Below are 23,873 nucleotides of genomic sequence, written 5' to 3'. Positions count from 1 at the left end.
ATTTTCTTATTATCTTCTTTCACACAAAGTACATGAAGGTTTTGCAAGTGCAGTATAAATTAGCTGTATCTCTCTCTCTCTCTTTCTCTCTCTCTCTTTCTTTCTGCCATATTGATTCACTTCACTGTGTTCCATTGTCAAACACTCGACACCCTCAGGAATTTCTTGCTGTAGACTATTGTAGCGGATCCATTGCGATAGTGGAGTTGACGGGGCTGGTTTTGTTAATCACCATCTCATTGTGCTTCTTAATGACGCTTCAGAATATCTGCACTGCTGAGACAGCAGCCAGTCGAGTGCCATTCTCGTTTCGGCGCCAAGCAATCTGATAGCCCGAGATTTTCTGCAGGAGCGAAACGAATCTTTCCGAAAATAGAGCGGAAATAGAACGGGCTGTTTGGTAACCTCGAGGCAAAGTTCCAGGATGCTTAGTGGAAGTGGTGATTATACAAAGACTGTTAACTGAAAAAGAGATGAAGAAGAGAGAGAGAGTTGGAAAATGAGGTCTAGGACTATTTCTCAGTATCTCTGCTGTTAAGTTTGTTTAGCATCCTGTAATTATATTGATTAAAGAAAACAGATTTGTTAACTTTTCTCTCACTGTTAGAAACTACCAAAGTATGAAGGCTGTCAATCATCTCTACATTTCAACATGATCAGTTTTGTGTTATGAATCATTTCGTACTTCTGAATCGCCAATTTCACTACTTTCATCCATCTGTTCGTCCATCCTTCCATCCAGTTTCAGTAAGTGCTCTATCCTGGTCAGAGTCATGGTTGCTTTTCTTGCTTCATCCATCTTTTCCCTCAACCTTAAACGATTTCCCAGTCCCGTGTAGTAAAAATGATTCCCCACATCATGATGATACCACCACAACTCTTTACAGTAGACCTGGTGTCCTTAGGGTGACATCTCTGCCAAATATAATGCTTTGTGCCCTATTATAAAAAATATGACAATTGCTCTTATCATGGTTGCCTTGTCAGGAACAAGAAACCATGTAAAAGCCATGTAAGCTTTGAGGTCACCTATGGCTACTTATTTGCTTCTCTGATTAATCTAGGTCTCTACACTGTAAAAAAAAAAAAGTTTTTAAAGTTAAATGTCTGTATTTTTTTATAGAAATATACCTTTTTTTCAATTTACAACAAAATGCCTTTTGTTTTACATATTTTATCTGTATTTTAACGTTCTGTCATTAAATTTATCAAAAATTGATTGCATTTTGATATTATAGAAATGTTCTGGTTTTTTTTAAAGATATTAGCTGTATTTTCACAGAGTAATTTGTATTTTTACATAGAATGATATCTAATATTTACAGATTATTCTTGTAATCATTAAGTCAGTGTTTTTATTACCATTGAAGACAGTGAATCATATGAAGGTTAAAGCTGTTTTTCACCCTAAATTATTATAAATTAAAATGTGGTATTTGCCCATGTCCCAGTAAACAAAAAGTTAATCATTTTGGTTTTTGTGGTTTATATTTTTTCAATAACAATTCCTACAATATCCAAAAATCTAATCAAATATAATACAATATAATGTTTAAAAAAGTACACAGAACTCAAATCTGAAATACTACAAACCCATTTTTTTTTAAATTATAAATAAGGCATTGGTCCAGTATGGAATTTTAAACAGTAAAGAACTGAAAATAATTAGCTTCTTTAAAAAAAGAATCAAATAAAAGCAATAAAAAAACAACAACAACAACAACGGGGGAGTGGTGGCTCCAGCGGTTAAGGTGCTGGGTTGCCAATCGGAAGGTCTGGGGTTCAAGCCCCGGTATCGCCAAGCTGCCACTCTTGGGCCCTTGAGCAAGGCCCTTAACCCTCTATGCTCCGGGGGTCCCTTACGAGGGAAATATCAAGGTCCGTGACGTCGGAGTGACGTGGGGCCGCCTTCCCGTGGGCTCACCACCTGCAGGAGGGACCGTAAGGGACGGTGCAGTGAGGATTGGGCAGCAGTCGAAGGCGCGGGCCTGCTTAGACTGCTGCCCCTGCGACCCGAATTACGGATCCTTGCACGGGTTCTCCTAGACCACCGCTGCTCATATCATCCTGCTAGTCGGTTCCCAAACCGCCATTAAAGAAAAATAAGAAGATGATTTCGGTTCGGCTCGCGCGTGCGCATACTGACACAAATTCTAAATTGGTGCCGAATTAGCTCCGCCCACAAAGGTTTGAATAAGTTTCAGGCTGTTCCTCTGGGAAATATTTAAGATAATAACGCGCTTTTTCACTACAAGATTCTGAGGATACTACAGAAGACATCAAGCTGATTAAGGGACGTGTTTCAAACACGTGAAGCACATTTCATAGTGACTGCGCATTTCTGTAGTTTTAAAGTTAAAACGTGCAGTATTTTGTACAGTCACGTGACAGCTGCAGGCCAAATGTGAATAATTTTAACACAATTAGAGAGATCATACAACATGCATGTTAGTTTTATTTAGTACTGTCCTGGGTAATATATTTTACATAGATGTTTATATATAGTCCATGACACAAAAAATTGCAGAAATTATATAATATAATAATTACCCACCTTTTGTAGGATTTTTCTGAATAAAAGTGCTCAAGTTTAACTATTCAGAACAGAAAAGGGACTCGTGAACACAAAACAAAAGAACAATCGTAGATCATCTATATAACCATTTATAACCATTCAGACCTTTTATAAACCATTTAGGTTCATAAAGGTAGTTATTTTAATAATTTTAGACATGTTTTGACCTGTGGACCATATGGAAACATCGTTGATGTCAAATATCTCAGTCAGGACAATACAAAAAATAAAATAACATGCATATTGTATGATCCCTCTTTTGTTAAAATTATTCACATTTTTGCAGGATCTGTCTGGGTCTGTCATTTAGAAACATGGCTTTTTATATTACCGCTATTGAAATAACATCTCTCTCTCTGTCTCTCATTTCAGCTGGATATCCAGGCAGTTGCTGCTCTCATTTTTGCCTCCTGGACAGAAATATTTTGCTGTAAGTTGAATGATCATCAACTCGACCCTGCCAAGACAGAACTGCTCATGTTTTCAGCTGACCTAACTTTGGTGTTATTGTTGGCGTATATATAAATTGCACTGGCCCGATCCTGCAGATTTGCCCTGTACAACATTATGAAGATCAGACTCTTTCTTTTGGGCGATGCTACAGAACTCCCTGTCCAATCTCTTGTTCTCTCCAAACTGGACTGTTGTATTGCTCTCTTAGCAGACTTTCCAGCATCTACTACCAAGCCTCTGCAGCTAATCCAGCCTATGGCACTGAGACTGATCTTCAACAAGCTGAAGAGCACGTCACTTTTTTTATTTTGATTTTTTATATAAACTGCTGTGTCTACTGTGTCAGACTAACTTGGATTTGGTATGTTGCTTTGGATAAAATGTCATTGTAAATGTATAAAGGGATACAGCAATTGCCAATTTAATGTAGATATTTTTGCATGCTCTTATTTTCTATAATTGGATTGTTCATTTAACTTGACATACAGTGCTTCTGATCAATTATTAATACTGTGAATGTGCAGGTTTCTTTTATAAGTACAGAATATACAGTAGAGCTCATTGCTCCACTGTCCAAAAATGTTAAACTGTAATATGTCTGGAAAATGAACTATTAAGACGTATCTACAGACGTTTGTCTGTGTATAATGAATTGGGTATATTTTTATACAACATTTCTTGATTATTGTAATTAATGATATCTGTATTTATACAGTAAATGCCTTTTAATTTACAGAGAATAAATATTGTCAGGCGCTAAGAACGTACTGGAAACCAAGTGAATTCAACGACGGCCTTTTAATGAGAAAACAAAAGGGCAAGGCAGAAAGCACGAAAAAAAAGAGCACCCAACTAGGGTAAACTGAACCAAGAGAATAACTGTGGCAGAGTGAGAACAGATAACACACAGAATCTTGTATGCCAAGCGAAACCAAACGGAGTAGTTTGGGTAGTCCTGAATGTTCGTAAGCCAAAGCTGTAGAACGGACAATGAGCTTGTGGATAAACAGGGTTCTTTTAGTGTGGTGACTGATGTGGACCAGGTGTGGATGATTAGTAAGTTGGTGAGCTGCTGGGAGTGATTGGAGGGTTTGGTGAGGGTGTGGCTGGTGGATCCTTGACAAATATACAAACCTTTGTCAAATATGTGCTTTCTGGATTTATTTCATCGTTATTGTACATGAGGAAAACTATACTTTTACAATAAATTAATGTAAATGGACAGATCGGTTTTATAAAATAACAAATTAAATCCTTACATTTATGGTAATTAACCTGACAGTTGGTGGTTTTTCTATGTTATTTGAAAGAATTTATCTGTTTTTCTATAGTTTTTAAAAAATATTTATCAACAGTAATATTCTGTAATTTAAGTACTTTTGACCATAAAGTCTATTCTGTATTTTTATAGTTTTTTGCTAGTAATTTTGTGAAATGGTAATTTCTGTAATTTTACGGATTATCTCTGGAAGCCCTGCTGCCAGTCTTTTTACCGTTTTTTAACAGATTTTTTTTCAACAGTGTATATTTTGGTGAATGTCCTCCTCCAGTCAGAGTTTTGTTTGTATTATATAAATTTTCAATTAATTGTAAACTGCATAGCATGGTGAAGGTGTTGGATTGTTAAAACAGAACTCATTCCAGAACCTTTTAACACAACTGAAAAACATTTCCTTAGTTCAGAAGGAAAGATTTCTTGAACAACTTACGCCGGAGGGGGGTTTCATGAAGTAATGTACAGTCAGAGTGTCCGTTTATTTCATAATGTGGTAATAAAAGATTTATACAGTTATTACAGGCATGTATAATATGTAAAATTCACTGATTTGCATCGGTGCATTGGCACAAAATGTAACGACGTGAATTAAAAAAGTGTCCTTCAGATACAAGTTGCCATTTGCATCACAATGCATTGATTGTAACATTTTTGCATTGGTAAAAAATTACCTATTTATATTTAATTATCGGTAGATGATCTATACTTTTATTATTTACAAAATGACCCATAATTGATATGCAGATTGATTTCTCTAGGCCGAACCTTCTCTCAGCACCACTGCTGCTATGTGAATATCGCGTATCACAACACTAAGGAGGCCAAGGCGTGTCCTGAGAGTCACCTAAAAGAGAAATCAACATGGCAGAGGTAGAGCTGCATCTTCCTGGAGACAAATCAGGAAATTAACGTATGGTTTTATTTGAGCGTTTTCTTTGTTGTATTGTTTTTCTTTATTTTTATTTGCACTACAGTGTAAAGTTAAATAAATTGATGATTTGCTGTTTGTCTGAACCAAAGTGATAAAAGCGAACTATTTGTTCCATATTGAATTGCAGAGCATCATGTATGTTCCAATGAATCACATTGTGTTGAAGCGAATCGAAATCGGATCGCAGAACATCGCAACGGGGTGAATTGAAAATATACCCATTGTCATAATACTTGCCAGTAATATAGTCAAGCATTAAAGCTCAGAGACAATATATCAATCCCTTGTCCTTCATTGTGAATAATAAAGAGTGAGGGAGTGTTTCTTATAGCAAAGCCTTTGTCTTCATAGCAGCTCCTGCTTTATGATTAGACATGCACGACTGGATGAAAGAGTTCTGGTTCTGGGTATGTTTCTACAGAGAGTGAGTGTAAGAGGGAGAAATAAAAAAAAAAAAAAAAAAAACCACACATTTTGAAGTAACTAAATACCCCGTTTCACTCTCCCTTAGGGTTTTCACAAGTTTGTCTATTGCTTTCAATTCAACAAAGGAAAGACAGGTCTGAGATGTTCTGCTAAACCAGGGATGATCACACTTTTTCAGCTTGCGAGCAAATTTTAAGTTAAAATGATCTACCTACATTAAAAATGCTATATATATATATATATATATATATATATATATATATATATATATATATATATATATATATATATATATATATATATATATATATATAAAATTTAAAGTATATTAAATATAATATACTCTAATGGCCTGCACTGGATTAAGTCTCAGACTTTTTTGAATGGCATACGATCTACCCGTACTACCTTTGCAATCTACTGATCGATCGTGATCGACCTATTGGGCGCCCCTGTGCTTAACCAATATGCTTTGAGCAATCCTTTAGAAGGGGAACAAGGATTGGCTCTTAAGGACATTTTATATTAACAGATTTGAGATTTATATGTATTATTAATCTGCTCTTTGTTACCACGGGTCGAGAATGATGGTGGCTCAGCATCTTGGGTCAGAAGATACATTTTTTGATGACTATTTATCAGCTTATTGGCAGGCAATTATAGGCATCAGACATGGAATTTATATTGAACATAGCCCTACTGGGACATGCCTCAGTACATGATTATGGGCATCCTTCTAAACCATCATAAGCAAGTCCTCTTAATTCAGATCTACTCTTGGGCTGTAAAAGATTTTCAAGCTCCTCATTCATTCATAAAAAAGAATCCCAGGAAGTGGAGGTACATAATTTCTACCATTTCTTTAAGGGAGCCGATTCTTTCAGTCATTTCAGAAAGCTCATGAATTGGTAAGGATCAGGATACAGATAAAGCAATAAGCTGAGCACTTCATCGACTCTTTGAGCTCCTGCTTTATACTCTGCTGTGCTTTGGATTTCAAAGACATAATGGCCCTGCTTTCATGGTGGGAAGATGACATTCTTTTCTTGATGACTATTGATCAGCTCATTGGCAGGCAATTATGTACAGCAGACATGGAATTTCTATTGTATAAAACACATCATTTTCCTGCTAAAACTTTCAGACATCTAATTGCCAACACCATATTATTTGACTAGCATTAAGAGAAATGGTAGCTCAATGGATACGATGTTGGACTTCTGATCAGAAGATAATAGGTTAAAATCCCAGCATCACCAACCTCCCACTGATGACCCTCTAACCCTCAATCGCTCAGCTGTATAACTAAGATAACTGTAAGTCACTCTGGATCTGCCAAATGCTATATATGTAATGTACATCACTCTGTGAATAATTATGCTTTGGACAGGATTCACCATTTAATCACCGTTTGACATACGGCGATGCTGCACGTGCTTTTCAAGAGTGAAAAATCATCACGGGAAGACAATGAGAGATCATGAAGACCTTTAACGAGCTTAAACCCCCAAATGTCAAAACTATTCAGCAACTTGTGCATTATGATGGGCGGGCAACAATTCACATGATCTCACAGATTTGGCTACTGCAGACTTCGTCCTCTTCCCGAGGATAAAGCTCAAAGGTTGCCATTTTTTACACCATTACGGAGATCTGGCGCGAATCACAGAAAGTGCTTGACACGCTTTGAAAAGAAGACTTCCAGGACACATTCCAAAAGTGGCAGGAACGCTGCGAGCACTGTATTACTGTGCAAAGGGACTATTTCAAAGGTGATAGTGTGAAAACATTGATAAATATAAGTGTTTCTTGTAAACAGAGCGAGTCTTGAATATTTTTTTTAAACCACCTCGTATATAATAGTCAAGAGGATTCCAGTATTCATGACTGTTTATCATGTGTTTTGTTGGGTAAGGGTTAGAGGGGGATATTTGATATGACCACTGCTATTACGTGGATCTGGACCATTTTGAGATTTTCAAGCAAGGATATGTGTTTCAAATGTAATTGAGCTTTTAAGAGGAAGCCAGAACTCACCAATGGAGTTGGGTTGAGTTATAATGGGTCATCTTTAAATAAGTGAAGATCATTTACTGCACTTCCAACCCAGCCATTAGGGGGGCACAAGCCAGTGTACTCTTAGTGCCGGTCCCAAGCCCGGGTAAATGGGGAGGGTTGCATTAGGAAGGGCATCCAGCGTAAAACATGTGCCAAATCAAATATGCGGATAACAAATGAGAATTTCATACCGGATCGGTCGAGGCCCGGGTTAACAACGACCGCCACAGGTATCGTTAGCCGACAGGGTACCGGTGGAAATTGGGCTACTGTTGGCCGAAGGAGGAGAAGGAGAGGAGGAAGACGTCTACAGAGACGGCAGGAAAAGGAGCAGTGTAGGAGAGTAGAGGTTCGGGTTGGTACTTTAAATGTTGGTACTATGACGGGTAAAGGGAGAGAGATAGCTGATATGATGGAGAGGAGAAAGGTAGATGTGTTGTGTGTTCAGGAGACCAAGTGGAAAGGGAGTAAGGCCAGGAACATTGGAGGTGGGTTTAAACTGTTTTACCATGGTGTGGATGGGAAGAGAAATGGTGTAGGGGTGATTCTGAAAGAAGCATACAGTAAGAGTGTAGTTGAGGTGAAGAGAGTTTCTGATAGGGTGATGATCGTGAAGGTGGAAGTTGAAGGGATGATGATAAATGTCATCAGTGCCTATGCTCCACAAGTTGGCTGTGAGATGGAGGAGAAAGAAAGATTCTGGAGTGAATTAGATGAAGTGGTAGATGGTGTACCTAGGAAAGAACGATTGGTGATTGGGGCAGACTTTAATGGGCATGTAGGTGAAGGGAACAGAGGTGATGAGGAGGTGATGGGTAGGTATGGTTTTAAGGAGAGGAATGTGGAAGGGCAGATGGTGGTAGATTTTGCTAAAAGGATGGAAATGGCAGTGGTGAACACGTATTTTAAGAAGAAGGAGGATCATAGGGTGACGTATAAGAGTGGAGGAAGGTGCACACAGGTGGATTATCTTCTGTGTAGGAGATGCAACCTGAAGGAGATTGGAGACTGTAAGGTGTTGGCGGGGGACAGTGTAGCTAGACAGCATCGGATGGTGGTCTGTAGGATGGTTTTGGAGGCGAAGAAGAAGAGGAGGAAAGTGAGGTTTGAAAGAAGAATAAGATGGTGGAAACTGAAGGAGGAAGAGTGTAGTGTGAGGTTCAGGGAAGAGGTCAGACAGGGGCTTGGTGGTGGTGAAGAGGTGCCGGATGATTGGGCAACTACTGCAGGAGTGATGAGGGAGGCAGCTAGAAAAGTACTTGGTGTGACATCTGGAAATAGAAAGCAAGACAAGGAGACGTGGTGGTGGAATGAGGAAGTGCAGGAGAGCATTAGGGGAAAGAGATTGGCAAAACAGAAGTGGGATCGACAGAGTGATGAGAAGAGTAGGCAGGAGTACAAGGAGATGCGGCAGCAGGTTAAAAGGGATGTGGCGAAAGCCAAGGAAAAGGCATATGAGGAACTGTATAAGAGGTTGGACACTAAGGAAGGAGAAAAGGATTTATACCGATTGGTCAGGCAGAGGGACCGAGCTGGGAAGGATGTACTGCAAGTTAGAGCAATAAAGGATGGAGAGGGAAATGTGTTGACTAGTGAGGAGAGTGTGTTGAGAAGATGGAGGGAGTATTTTGAGCAGCTGATGAATGAGGAAAATCAGAGAGAGAGAAGGTTGGAGGATGTGGAGTTGGTGAAGCAGGATGTAGATAGGATTAGTAAGGAGGAAGTGAGAGCAGCGATTAAGAGGATGAAGAATGGAAAGTCGGTTGGACCAGATGACATACCGGTAGAAGCGTTTAGATGTTTAGGAGAGATGGCAGTGGAGTTTTTAACCAGATTGTTTAACAGGATTCTGGAAGGGGAGAGGATGCCTGAGGAATGGAGAAGGAGTGTGCTGGTACCGATCTTTAAGCATAAGGGAGATGTGCAGACCTGCAGTAACTACAGGGGAATTAAGTTGATCAGTCACACCATGAAGTTATGGGAAAGAGTAGTGGAAGCCAGGCTGAGAGAAGAGGTGACCATCTGTGAGCAACAGTATGGTTTTATGCCGAGGAAGAGCACCACAGATGCCTTATTTGCTTTGAGGATGTTGATGGAGAAGTATAGAGAAGGACAGAAGGAGCTGCATTGTGTATTTGTGGATTTAGAGAAAGCGTACGACAGGGTGCCGAGAGAGGAGTTGTGGTATTGTATGAGGAAGTCAGGTGTGTCAGAGAAATATGTGAGGGTGGTGCAGGACATGTATGAGGACAGTGTGACGGCAGTAAAGTGTGCAGTAGGTACGACAGACTGGTTCAGGGTGAAGGTTGGACTGCATCAAGGATCGGCCCTGAGCCCTTTCCTGTTTGCAGTGGTGATGGACAGGTTGACGGACGAGGTCAGACAGGAGTCTCCCTGGACTATGATGTTTGCAGATGATATTGTGATTTGTGGTGAGAGTAGAGAGCAGGTTGAGAAGAGCCTGGAGAGGTGGAGATATGCGCTGGAGAGAAGGGGAATGAAAGTCAGTAGGAGTAAGACAGAGTACATGTGTGTGAATGAGAGGGAGGGCAGTGGAGTGATGCGGTTGCAGGGAGAAGAGGTGGAGAAGGTGGAGGAGTTCAGGTACCTGGGGTCAACAGTGCAAAGTAATGGAGAGTGTGTTAGGGAAGTAAAGAAAAGAGTGCAGGCAGGGTGGAGTGGGTGGAGAAGAGTGACAGGAGTGATTTGTGATAGAAGAGTATCTGCAAGAATGAAAGGGAAAGTTTATAGGACTGTGGTGAGACCTGCGATGTTGTATGGATTAGAGACAGTGGCATTGAGTAAAAAACAGGAGGTGGAGCTGGAGGTAGCAGAGCTGAAGATGTTGAGGTTTTCGTTGGGAGTGACGAGGATGGACAAGATTAGAAATGAGTTTATTAGAGGGACAGCACATGTAGGATGTTTTGGTGACAAGGTGAGGGAGGCGAGATTGAGATGGTTTGGACATGTGCAGAGGAGGGACATGAATTATATTGGTAGAAAAATGCTGAAGATGGAGCCACCAGGTAGGAGGAAAAGAGGAAGGCCAAGGAGGAGGTTCATGGATGTGGTGAGGGAAGACATGCAGGTAGTTGGTGTAAAAGAGGCAGATATAGAGGACAGGGTGGTATGGAGACGGATGATCCGCTGTGGCGACCCCTAATGGGAGCAGCCGAAAGAAGAAGAAGAAGAAGAAGAAGAAGATTTACTGCACTTCCATTTCCAGAGCGACTTATTCTACAAACAAGCAGTTGCTCAAGGGCCCAGCAGTGGCAGCTTGGGATTTGAGTTTAAGATCTTTTGAATCAGAGGGAAACGCCTTCAGCACTGATCTACCACCCCCCTTAGAAGATTTGGTTAAAATTGTAGAAATGTAGAAAACAGGAAAAACTTTCAGTGGTCACATCTCAATTATGAAATTCTGAACTGTGGTTTACTGGAATGAGATGGTTCAATCCTTTATATTTTACAAAACTTGACCAAGTGATGCTGGCAACATCGGCTGAGGATGCTAATTCATCGTAAGCTTAGCAATCATGAGCAAGCAATAAAAGCTTTGCTGAGATTTAAATTTAACCAAAAATCTATACAAATGAAAGATTTCTGACGTATCTACCAAGATAAATGCAGTAACCTGCTTATCAAATGGATGGAGGAGGATCAAGAAAATGATGGTTGGGCCAGTAATTGAGAAATCAGGAAATCCAACTACTGAGTCATGAGAGGAATCACAGAGTGTCAACCTCAAACGGATCTAAACAAAACACATACCATCTGTTGGAAGCTCATCCAAGTAGAATGCATACGAAGGCCATGCTGGCCCGGTAAACCCATGTATAGTGTGGCTGGACAGATGGACAGAAGGTTAATAGTACTAGACAAAGATGTCCAGAAGGATCAGGACTGATGACATTTTGAATAATTTTGCATCAGAAACCTTTTCAATGACAGCCATGATAATGCACTGCCACAGTGGTTGCAAAAGGCTGTTTCTGACTTCATACATATGTTGATGCATTTTGTTTAAGAAAGAAATGAGAAACTGGTTAATAGCTGTGAAAAATTAGGTGTCTAATTTAAATTCTTGTCAGGATGCATCATATTTAAATGATCTTTGTGTATTAGGGATGTGCATCTCTATAACTGAGGCTGATTTTTTTCACAATTCAATACATAACCAACGATATAAAAAATTAAAGATACATGTGAAGCAGCTACCGATGCGATATGAATCAGACCCATTACGATGCGCTGCAACCCGATTTCGATTCGATTCAGCACGATGCGATTCAATGCAATGTGATGTAATGGAAAATTTTATACTATGCAATTGAATGAACCGATGCAAATCGGTGAATCTGTCCATCTTTATTGTGAATGAAATTGGTTTCCTTTATAAAGGAAATTTATTGTGGTGGTATTATTGGATTTTTCTTTTTAGTCTTGAGTCACCATGGCTTGCTTGTGCTTTCTTACAGGGTCAGATTGCTACACCAATGCCCACCCTCCTCTTCCTCATTTCATAGATGGGCTTGGGACCGTCCATGGTGTTGTACTTTATCCACAATCCCACAACTGAGCACCCATTGGGGTTTAAGGGCCTTGCGCTCAAGGGCCCAAGAGTGGCAACCTGGTATGGCCAGGGCTCAAACCCACAACCCCCAGATCCAAAATCCAATGCCTTAACCACTAGGCTACTACCTCCCACTATTGGATATTAGGGAATATCAAATATTATTAGGCCCACAAATATTAAGTACAGTAACTTGCTTACCTTTTTAAAGAAGTGGACTGGATGGGGTAACATTTGACAAATGTTGCAGTTGAAAATATTTAGCTTAACCAGTGCCGGTCCTGTCTGTACATCTGGCTTGAGTACACAGTGCATTAATCTCCTTAGTGATTCTCATGGCTGTGGTTCTTCTATAGTAAATATATCGATTAATATGGTGAACTTAAAGAGTGTAGTACCCTAGATTCGGGTACTCATGGCGGCTCTGCCCCACCTAGTGGCTTACACACCAAACTCACTTTGTTCCTGCGTCATCATTTTTATCTCCTCCCTAATTAGTCCTATTTATCCTCCAGCTTTGATCTTGACAAATGGAGCACTTTGATATAAAAAACCAGCATATACGCTGCTATTAATTGCCTGTGCTCTGTAATGGCAAACAATAAATGACTGTGTTTTGTATGGAGGCTACAAAGATCAACAACAAACAGATAAAAAAAGCAGAATTAAAAGGGACGTCTGGCCATAATGGCAGGATAATTGGTCTTAATTGGTAGTTGTAGGTGAACGAAGGTATAGAACAAACATTTAAAGGGCAGTGCTAAAAGCAGGCTGATGACAGCACTCCCAGCACTGACTTCCTGTGTAAGTGGACAGGGGTCTAAAATAGAAAAAATCACAGAATTTTGCTGGGTGTAAACAGTGTGGCATTTCAGGATTAGAAAATAGTGTTACAGATAGACTCGAGATAGACTGGTACTCCATCCTTGCACAGTTGTTCACCACGGCACTAAGTGTTGATGAAAAAAAGGAAGGGGAGTTGGAAGCTCAGTAGTTACTGATCGGACGTTTGGGGGTTCAAGCCCCGTTATTGCTAAGCTGCCACTCTTGGGCCCTTGAGCAAGGCCCTAATCCCTAAAAATAATTTTGCTGTAATGTATATGTGAGAAATGAAGGCTAATTTAAACCAGATACAGTACAGTACCACAAATACTCCAACAAATTCATTGGCACTTCAAAAAAGATTGATACATAGATTCAACTTTATTGTCACTGCATACTAGAAGTGCAAATATTAGAAAATGTGCAGGTAGCTAGCTAGCTAGTTAGCTAACTAGCTTGTTAGCTAGCTAGATAGCTAGCTAGCTAGCTAGCTAGATAGATAGATAGATAGATAGATAGATAGATAGATAGATAGATAGATAGATAGATAGATAGATAGATAGATAGATAGATAGATAGATCAGTCATATACAGAACTACTTGAAGTTAAATACTGCTAACTGGATAATCTCTTGAGAAAACGCTATTAACCCACTAATTGACTTAAAAACCATAATGCATAACAATAGGTCGCATTAAATAGTCCAAAATTTTGGCTGATGTTTTTGCCATTCTGCCTTTTTATATTAATATTATTGAACATTATTAAATCTAAAAAAATATAACACTCCCAAGTTAAGAAAATGATTTTTACAGTATATTGCACAAATTGTATGTACAGTATATTCCTAGTAAACGTATACTTAAAATATAGGCATCTTTCCTGAACATGGACATCATGTTTATGTATTAATAATGAATAATATTAATTATTAAAAATGATACCATATGAAAAACAAACAAATGAAAGAATTGGGCCTCATAAACAAGGATTTAACATAAACATATTATTTAACTTTTTGCAGTAAGAAAAATGAATGAAACTTTTATAGCACAGGCTACATAATAGTTAGGGCATGTTCTTTTATAACAGGTTATTTTAGGCCCTGAAATTATGTCATTAATACTAAAGATCAAGTATTTAAATGGCAGAATCCCATTTCTATCACTTAAAGACAAAATGATACCATTTCTAAATAAGTCAATAAGATAAGGTTGATCTAATTGATGTAGTCGAGCCTGAATGGTTCTCAAAGTGACTTTTTAACTGCCACAAGAAAGTTGGTTTGGTATTATTCACTGCACGTGTCTCTTTGCTCTGCCAAGACTAATTTATGTCTTAAAAGTATTTTAATAGCATTTGTAGCTGAGGCCAGTGTGTAACTGTGACCACTAAAATGCTTTATAATGGCATACAGTCAGGACACTTAGTTCTGTGGTCTGTTAAATTGAAACGAAAACAAAAAACTAGAATGAAGGTCCTGTCCATGTAAAGTATGATATAGCGAGATTTTACAAGCAAAACGTTATACATTTTATATGTTCTGACAACTAAAGCCCCAGAATTTTTATTTTTTAAGAACTAATTTCTTCAAAAGCCTGCAGGCTTTGCTAAGCTTTTGAGCAAATGTTATAGATCATACCGAATAAGTGCTCAATTTTACAAAATTATGGGCAGTTTGTCCCAAATCATCTAATGCAAGTGCATTTTCCAAATGTGCCTCAGTCTCACTCTGCCTATATTATAGTTAAGGCAAATGCAGCACATTGAGAAATGGTAGGATTTCAAATCAGCCATAAAAGCTTTTATCAATCAAGTTCGATTTATTATTAAGCAGGCAGCATGTTTGCCTATTTTACCCCAAACATAAAAAAACAAAACAAAAAGAACCAATATTTATGCCCCCTGATCTCCAATTACTGGCTATGAGCCATATTGTAAAAAACTCTTAGATAAAATCTGCTGAGTCATGTGTTTACCTGCAACCTGAACCTCAGCAAAAAGATCAGAAGTGGGTTAAAACTTTGTCAGCTCACTATAACACGCCTTCATAATTTTGGATTGAGTCGGGAACATCATGTATGGTGCGAATGTGTGTGTGTGTAGGTGTAATTGCCAGCCGACACTTAACTGATTAATTGAACAGACAGACTTCAGAGTGCTTTCGTCTGCTCTTCCTGGCTGTAAGAGGAAGCTGATTAAAAGTTCGCCTCGAGTGCTCGTTAAACTCCGGCAACCAGTCGACCCTCAGTAAATCACAGGGCGGTGTTACAGCCGTCTCACTGCAGCCCGTTCACACAGCGGGAATAAAACTCGCATTCGTTAAGCCCAACCGAGACGTCCATTCTGAACAGAGCTTTTGTAATACTGATAAAGGAAACAGATAAACATAAGTAGGACTTACTAACAATCTTAATTAATAGACAAGCTTAAAACCAGTTTTCTTGTCGGATCAGCCCGATTCTACCCAATGCCCTACCTTTGGATGGAGTTCCCCTTTGATTGGAGACACTCTGTGCAGCTGGGGATGGTGCCACCTCAACAACCTAAAAATCCCTTAGGTTGCTAAGCAACACAAGCACTATGAGACTGGATTTGGACTGTAATTAATATCAACAATCTACTACAATCAAGTCAAGTTTATTTATATAGCGCTTTTCACAATAGACATTGTTTCAAAGCAGCTTTACAGAAATCAACAGTTGAAGGTGAAGCAGCCGTGGCGACTGTGGCATGGAAAAACTCCCTTAGATGTTATGAGGAAGAAATCTTGTTATGAGGAGAGGAACCAGACTCAAAAAGGGAACCCATCCTCATTTGGGTGATATCAAGAGTGTGATTATAGTCTTTAAACAATACAGAACACTGGAGATTGAGAACTAACATGAGCACTGAAATGTGTGATTATGAGTGATGTCCTTTCTACAGTCTAATACAGCCATTTGAGATTATGGAACCAACTCATAAAATAGCTCAACATTTGAGATCATCACAGATCCAACACCAGCTTTTCCAATTCCAGAGCCTTTAAACACTCAAAGAGGTCCAATGTCCAAACTCCACATGAAGTGGGATCCAAATGGTGCTCAGAACATTAAATGCCTCAGAAAAGACTTAGAACAGTTTGCATGAACATGGACAGTCATGCACAGTTTGCATGTACAATTCTGCATATAAGCGTCCATCACTGAACCTTACACCTCAACAATGTAGGAACTATAATGAATGGATATTCGGTGTTGAGGAGGGGGACGGGTGGCCTTTGGAGTCTGGTTTCTCTCAAGGTTTCCTGCCATCCCAGGAAGTTTTTCCTTCACTACAGTCTCCGCTGGGTTGCTTTTAGGGATAAACTTGTAAAGAACAAACTTATAGGCAATAAATGTAGACATTCCAACTTGATCTCTTTATCTGTGTAAAGCTGCTTTGGGACAATGTCCATTGTTAAAAGCGCTAAACAAACAAAAATGAATTGAATTGGACATTTAGGTTAATAATGCAATCCAGGGCAAAAAATAGATATAAGTGGACGTGCAACCCAACAGGTTAACCAGCAATCTAAGTCCTTATAAAATATTTTCACCAAAATGGCAAAACGTCACAAGCATAAATAGTGAACAAACCAGTTTAAATACAAAAAAATAAATAACAGAAGGCAGGTGAGTTCAATATTCCAGTGAGTGTGGGTGAGCTAATGTCTGGACTCGAGTCAAGATTTGTGGATTCAAGGTCTCTCTTGGATTAGCAGTGGGTATTTTATTATTTGCTATATATCATGTATCGACTGCTTGTCAACCTTTTACTAGCACATTTTATCAAGTGTACTTCATTACCCAGGGTCCCCAGCTAGTGACCACTTTGGGTGCAGTGAAGCCAAAGAGTTTGCAATCATCAGACTATTAGTTATCCAATTCTTCATTTCAGTGTTAGTTCTTTGAACAAAAGACATTGTCACAAAGTAACCATATGGGAATATATATATATACATACAGTATATTCCCATATGGTTAAAGTTTTCTTCCCAGTTCCATATATATATATATATATATATATATATATATTTATTTTTTTTATTTTTTTCTATGGAACTGGGAAGAAAACTTTCAAGGAACTAAATTGAAAAGGGTGACATCAGATAGTGGGGTTACATTTAACAGCATTTGGCAGATGCCCTTATTCAACTCAACTTACAAATATTACATTTATGTAATAAAGTTTAAAGAGCTTGGTTAAGGACCCAGGATGGGCCTTTCAATCAAAGGTTCAACATCTAACCTCCTGAGCTACCTCTTCTATATTACATATAAACCCTACAAGATACAGGCGTAAAACAGTAACAACTGTATCTAGTATCAGCAGTGTGTTTACCGAATGTTAAATACGGATGGTAGTGTAGCTCAGTGGTTAAAGTGTTGCATTTCTAATTAGAAGGTTGTAAGTTCCAATCCCAGCACCACTTAGCTGCCACAAGGCCTTTAACTGTCATCAAATGCACACAGGTAGCAAAATTCAATTAGAAATGGAAATGCAATATTAAAAATGGCATTGTATTTCTGTATTTACATTTGCATTATCCTTTAGGTGCAAAAAGATAATGACATTTCTTTTTTTAATAAAATCAATTATTTATTTTTATACATTTTATAATTAACATTAGCTATTTCTAAAAGTAGTTTTAATATGTACATTACATACTAATTTTAATGCTTTATAAGTTGCAAAATCGCAATTTGCCACTCCAGTGCTTAGGCAGTGCTTCTTGAAGAAGCTGTTGAACGGAATACGCCATATTCCCGCCAATCATAAAAATACCCACGACAATGCTACATAAGCACTGGTTGTCGGAGGGTGGGCGTGGTCAGCTCTGGATGCATTTTCAAAACCACCTCGACATAACTACATTTGTCACGGAGCATTAATTGGAAATGCATTTTTGTCCATGTATTTAAAAAAGACATTTAAATAACCATTTTGTTACCTTTTTGCTATACCTTAGGCTCATGATGCATTTTGAAATACATACTAAAATTTGCTACAATTGTATTTTATTTTTTTTGCTACAAAATGCTTTGATCAATTTGGGTAATGCATTTTTATTAAAAGTTTGCAACTTATAAAGCATTTACATTTGTGTGTTATTTACATATTAAAATTACTGTTGGACAATGTCAATTATAGATTGTAATTTAAATTTTCCTTTTGCACCAAACTTTGCAAATAGGGTAATGCAAACATTTCGATGGAATACATTTCCCTTTTAAATTTTGCATTTCAAGTTTGCATATTAATATATTAAATTGAATTTTGCTACCGCTATGCTTCTACAGTTGCAAAATTCCAGTCCTGGTATAGGCACATAGCAATATCTCTGAAGACAGCAACAGTTCATAGGTTGGAATCTGCAGTATCCACAGAAGATAATCCACTGAAGATAGAAGAAAGCCTGTGTAGAAACCGTTTTTTTGGGAATTGCCTGCCTTTAGGGTGTCTGTTGAAGCTTTTAAAGCAGTAGAAGGTGAGTCACAAGCGCAATAGCTCTGAGCAAAAGACTGCTGTTTTAGCCTCTGCTTTTCATGTCAGCCATGTTTCACTTATTTTCACATTTTGTCCAAGTCCAATACATGCTTCTTTGCCTAGGGCATGTAGCTTAGTGGTTGAGACATTGGACTTCTGATCAGAATTTTGGTTGTTTAAATGTCAGCACTGTCAAACATCTGCTCAGGAGTGCATATAAGAATATGAATACGATTTATTAGAAATAGCTGCTCACTATAGTCTACCAGTTTCTTGGAGTCTGGTGAAAAGAAAGATCAAGAGTAAGGTTCTTGCTAAGCTGTGAATTAGGGGTTCTTAAACTTTCATCACATGTTGATTCAACTCTGGCTAGTGGTGTGAAATCCACTGATGTTGGTTCTGCTTCTTTACCAATTATTGTGTACGCAGATTACAACCCTCTAGTGTTTTTGTCCCGCATGTACAATCAGAATAAAAGGCTCATGAGATGGTCATTGTTAGCTCAAAACTACAACATTGAAATAAAACACAAAAAGGGTTCAGAAAATGTTGTTGCTGATGCACTTTCACAAATTTAAATGTTGTATTGTTTGTATGTATATGTATATATATATATATATATATATGTATGTATATATATATATATATGTATGTATATATATATATATATATATATATATATATATATATATATATATATATATATATATATATATATATATATATACACACACACACAGTACAGACCAAAACTTATACAGACACTATATACAGTGTCCAAACTTTTGGTCTGTACTGTATATATATATATATATATATATATATATATATATATATATATATATATATATATATATATATATATATATATATATATATATGTACAGTACAGACCAAAAGTTTGGACACACCTGCTCATTCAAAGAGTTTTCTTTATTTTCATGACTATAAAAATTGTAGATTCACACTGAAGGCATCAAAACTATGAATTACCATGTGGAATTATATACATAACAAAAAAGTGAACTGAAAATATGTCATATTGTAGGTTCTTCAAAGTAGGCATCAAGAGAATGCCAAGAGTGTGCAAAGCAGTAATCTAAGCAAAAGGTGGCGACTTTGAAGAATTTACAATATGACATATTTTCAGTTGTTTCACACTTTTTTGTTATGTATATAATTCCACATGTGTTAATTCATAGTTTTGATGCCTTCAGTGTGACTCTACAATTTTTATAGTCATGAAAATAAAGAAAATGGTGGAGTGGGGGAGTGGTGGCTCCAGCGGTTAAGGCGCTGGGTTACCGATCGGAAGGTCGGGGGTTCAAGCCCCGGTATCGCCAAGCTGCCACTCTTGGGCCGTTGAGCAAGGCCCTTAACCCTCTATGCTCCAGGGGACCCTTACGAGAAAAATAGATCAAGGCCGCCTTCCCGTGGGCTCACCACCTGCAGCAGGGACCGTATGGGACCGGTGCTGAGAGGGTTGGGCAGCAGTCGAAGGCGGGGGACTTGACAGCCCGATCCCTTGACACGGAGAAGTGTCTGGGGAATCTGCTTAGACTGCTGCCCCCGCGACCCGAATTACGGATAAGCGGGAGAAGATGAAATGAAAATAAAGAAAACTCTTTGAAAGAGAAGGTGTGTCCAAACTTTTGGTCTGTACTGTATATATAGGTGGAGTCACCTGGTAATTGTAATGGAGGCCTGGGAAAAATGGACCAATGAGGAGCAAGAGCCAGACCAGAGGAGGCGGAGCCTACAGTTTAAAAGCAGCTACCTGAATCCTTGCCGGAAAAAATAGGAATAAATAAAGGAAGGGGGGAAAAAAAAAGAAATAAATAAAACATTTATAATTATAATATACCCTGGTTGCTAGTTGTGCTGGTTGCTAGTTGTCTCGGTTATACTAGCTCACCTGGTTTGAGAACAGCTAAGAATGTGCATGCACCTACATTCCACCACGTCAGTTTTACTATTGTTTAGACAGCGTAGGTAGAGCTCAGGTGCCACGCATTGTAGATTTCTGGTAGCGTAGCCCAGTGTAGTCAGCTAGTCTGTTGCTGTTTGTTAGTTAGGTTTAGCTTTCAAAATACAGCCTTTTTCTTATGTTTATTTCTTTGGCACTGTCCATGTTCTGGAATCTGTTTGTTACTTACTGCACTTGACCATTAAAGCAATAACTACTCTAAACTCTCGTACTTTGTCAAGAAGTTACAAGGTGTCATAGTCATCAGACACCCTCCTCCCTTCTATGCAAATATACTCGCCTGTGTATAGATAATTTTACCTCTTTATCGTAAAATATCTTGGAAACTTTAGGCAAGCAGCTTGCCTTTTAGAGGGATTTGCTGGTAATATTTTGGGTTTGAAGCAGTACACTTATAAAATGATATAATGATTAGTGTTCTTACCTCCAGCTCCTCATTTGCTTTGCTCTAAAGGCCATCCTGAGACCCATCTCCTTTCTTTGCTGGTCCATTTGTGGTTAAATTACCTACATAAGCAGTGTCCGTGCTCTAATTAATACTGGTAGCCCTAAAGTTAATGAAACACAGAATTACAGAGAGGGAACAATTATGCTGTATATGCATTAAAATAAGTCACTGATTTCAGGAATAATCTTAATTAGCACTTTGTTTTATTATACAAAAAGTAAGAACCGTACTGTAGCTCTGTGTCGGAGTTTTCCCTCGAAACCCTTTGCCCACGAGTTGTCCACATTGATTAAATAGTGAAGGCAAGACCCTCAAGGCAGCCTGCAGACTCACCATGGTTCTGCTCACAATGGAGAACTGCTCAGAGGCTGCCATTTTTACTGGGCTTCACCCCCACTGTAATATCATACGTGGCATTTCAGCCTGTTGCAGAAGACACCTTTTATTGTGTTGTCATTTGGTCATGCTATTTTTAAAACCATATAAAATATGACACTCATATGTGGGTATGTGCAGTCCAGGTTTAATTTAAACACGAATGATTTATATGTGACCAACAAAATGAATATTGTAAATACAGAGACTTATAATAAAGGCAAAACAGTAGTTCTATCTGACATAACCCAAAAACATTTCTGCACAGCTCTCTGACCAACACCAGGTCAAGAAACCGGTGAAAAAAATTGGAATCATTACTCAACTTTATAAATCTGGGCAGAGCAAAAAAATGAAAAGAAAATACAAACAAACAAAGAAAAAAAAAGAAAAGAAAAAAAGAAAAAGTGTGTGTGTGTGTGGAGGGGGGTGGGGGGGCTTTAAGACAGCGTTACATAAAAGTCATGGAAACTGAATAAATAGTTGAACTGCATCTAAATGCATTGTTTTCATATATAATTTTTTGCAATTTCTATTGTGATTCTATTGTATTTTTCTTTTTCAATCTATTCATTTTTCATTTTATTTGATCTATTTTTATATGATTATTATTTATTCTTTCCTTTTGTAAAGTCACTGCAGGGTGTACTGTGTATGGCTTTAAATAAATAAATAAATTAATTAATTAATAAATAAACATACAAATAAATTAATTAATTGTGTATTATGTATTTATTATATTTTGTAGTTCATTTATTCGTTTTTTATATATATATATATATATATTAAACATTTTCAGGAACATTTCTTGAATTCTGTTTTCACTTTGTCATTATGGGGTACAAATTTTTGATTAATGAAAAAAAAAAAAGAACTTTGTGATATTACACGTTAAATTTTTTTTTTTCTTATTCATTTAAATTTAGTACCGCATAATGACAAAGTGAAAATGGAATTTCAGAAATGTCCAAAAAATATTTTATATAAACAATCTAAAAATGAATACATCAACTAAAGTAAAAAAATATATACATACAACAAATTAATGTCATAAAGCCTGTGTTTGTTTGTTTTATAGTTCAACAAGAAAACTTATTTGAATAATCGCAATTAATTTGCAAAAAAATTACATATGCTTTAAAATGTAACAATTTTAAACATTAATTCAAAATAAAAGTACTCCTTCAAGTCAGTATCAACAACTATATAAACTACACATTCACACGGTGAACTGGAAACGCATAAAGTGTGTATTTTGCATTATAAGTTACTATTACCTTTTATTCCTAGCTAACAAGTTCATCAGTTGACAGAAACAAGTGTAAAAGGGCTATAAGAGAAAAATACGAGAAATAACCAATAAAGGCCCTATAAATCGTTTGTAACAGCATAGATGCCCATACCTAGTCATTAACAAATCGAGTTAAACATGCTCCTGAGGCTCCAGTGACCACTGTTCCTGCCCCTCTCCCCTCCGTGGATCTTCCCACTTTGTCCAGGCCTGCCTCTGGATAGTGTTCTCTTCAACTGGAGGCCAATCTGTGCAGCTCGGGACAGTTTCTCATCAATGCCTTGGGTGGGTTCATGAAATTCCAGAGTAGGAACGGGAGCTTTGAGGATGGATTGGACTGTAGTTAATGTCAACAGTCTCCTACACTGACTCAGGACTACTTTTCGCTTCTGATCATCTTCACTGCACCCTGCAACATCGTATATCTGCTATAAGTGGACATTCGGTGCAACCCAGATGAGGATGGGTTCCCTTTTGAGTCTGGTTCCTCTCAAGGTTTCTTCCTGATGCTGTTTTAGGGAGTTTTTCCTTCACCACAGTCGCCACCGGCTCGCTCATCAGGGACAAACTTACACTTATAAAGAACATATTCACTTTTAATCACCACATCATCTGTGTAAAGCTGCTTTGAGACAATGTTCATTGTTAAAAGCGCAATACAAATAAAAATGAATTGAATTTAATTGAACAAAAGCAGTTATTAGTCATTACTTACTGACTAATTCCTGATCCCTAAAACAAATAGTTAGCTCTCAAACTATTTAGGACACTGAACACATTGCAAACATTTAGTGCAAACAGCTCAAGACACTGAGAAACAGTAAACCCATTGCAGCACTGACCAGTAGAGTAGAAGTGTAATGGTCCACATTAGTTTGTTCATATAATAATAAATACTGTACATGTTTGGTTGTTTAGCAGAAATTAGTGTAAACAGTTTTGTTTAAGTCATTTATATTGGTAGAAGAATGCTGAGGATGGAGCCACCAGGTAGGAGGAAAAGAGGAAGGCCAAGGAGGAGGTTCATGGATGTGGTGAGGGAAGACATGCAGGTAGTTGGTGTGAAAGAGGCAGATGTAGAGGACAGGGTGGTATGGAGACGGATGATCCGCTGTGGCGACCCCTAATGGGAGCAGCCGAAAGAAG

At 38.0% G+C, this 23,873-nt stretch overlaps 1 long non-coding RNA gene across 1 annotated transcript in view; it reads right to left on the bottom strand.

Moving 5' to 3' along the window:
• LOC310729215 overlaps positions 1–15,817 on the bottom strand; it is a 110,357-nt gene extending 94,540 nt beyond the window's left edge. Inside the window, exon 1 of the long non-coding RNA XR_014534511.1 lies at positions 15,743–15,817. This is a non-coding gene — a long non-coding RNA (uncharacterized lncRNA). The remainder of the gene's footprint in view (positions 1–15,742) is intronic.
• Between the last annotated feature and the right edge of the window lie 8,056 nt (positions 15,818–23,873).

The sequence above is a fragment of the Silurus aristotelis genome (assembly GCF_946808225.1).
Source record: "Silurus aristotelis genome assembly, chromosome: 7".
Classification (NCBI taxonomy): Eukaryota; Metazoa; Chordata; class Actinopteri; order Siluriformes; family Siluridae; genus Silurus; species Silurus aristotelis.
Note: the sequence above shows the minus strand (reverse complement) of the source record. Positions and strands in the feature narration are given on the sequence as shown.